The sequence below is a fragment of the Biomphalaria glabrata genome, chromosome 3, assembly GCF_947242115.1.
Source record: "Biomphalaria glabrata chromosome 3, xgBioGlab47.1, whole genome shotgun sequence".
Classification (NCBI taxonomy): domain Eukaryota; kingdom Metazoa; phylum Mollusca; class Gastropoda; family Planorbidae; genus Biomphalaria; species Biomphalaria glabrata.
In genome coordinates this window covers 4,018,671-4,019,456 of record NC_074713.1, presented here as the reverse complement: position 1 = coordinate 4,019,456, position 786 = coordinate 4,018,671, and positions in this window count along the sequence as shown.

Here is a 786-nt window from a genome sequence, read left to right as displayed (position 1 = left end):
AACAGAGAGTCGACTCTTACCCACGTTTCCGAAGTGCCTTCAGTCATTGAACGAGTGTTAGAATCAGTGTTTTACATGGTAGGCCGAATATTGGAAGCGTTGATCTTTTTCAATGTCGATCATGTATTGCTTCCCCTGTCCCCTACTTCCATTCTGAACACACCCGTGCGTTTAAGCAAATAAGGAACGAGTTCTTTTTTTTTTTTTAATATTATAAAAATGTTTTGTGGGGGATGGGAGGGGCGGCGGTGTGTATTTGATATCTTATAGGGTATATTATTTTTTCGTGATGTTATTAGAATTAAAAAATAAAATGTTGTTCCCTATTTTAGAATTGTAAAAAGGGTGTGCTCATCTTTCATGACAGGCCTAATTAGTGCTCAATTTTATTGAGATGTTATAAAGATGTTTTTGAACAAAAACAAAAAAAGTAAGTTTGTAAGTTTTTTTTTTTTTCAACCCTTTTACATTAGGATAAAAAGCCCGTCATAATTTAGAGCGTGAGTTGTATGATGTTATCAACTCAAATTAACGAAACATTTCAAGTTCAATTTTCGCTCATTGAAAATCAACAAAAACATTTTCCTTTTTTTTTTCTAATGCTCTAAATCTACTAATTGCTTAAGATAAGATAAGATAAGATAATTTTTATTGATCCAATCTAATGGCAATTCAGTTTGACTACAGCTGACAAGCTCAGCGAAACTACTGTACAAAAACAATATTGATTAAAAATTCGAACAACATTCACACACGAAAACACATACACATTCACAACCAGCGCTT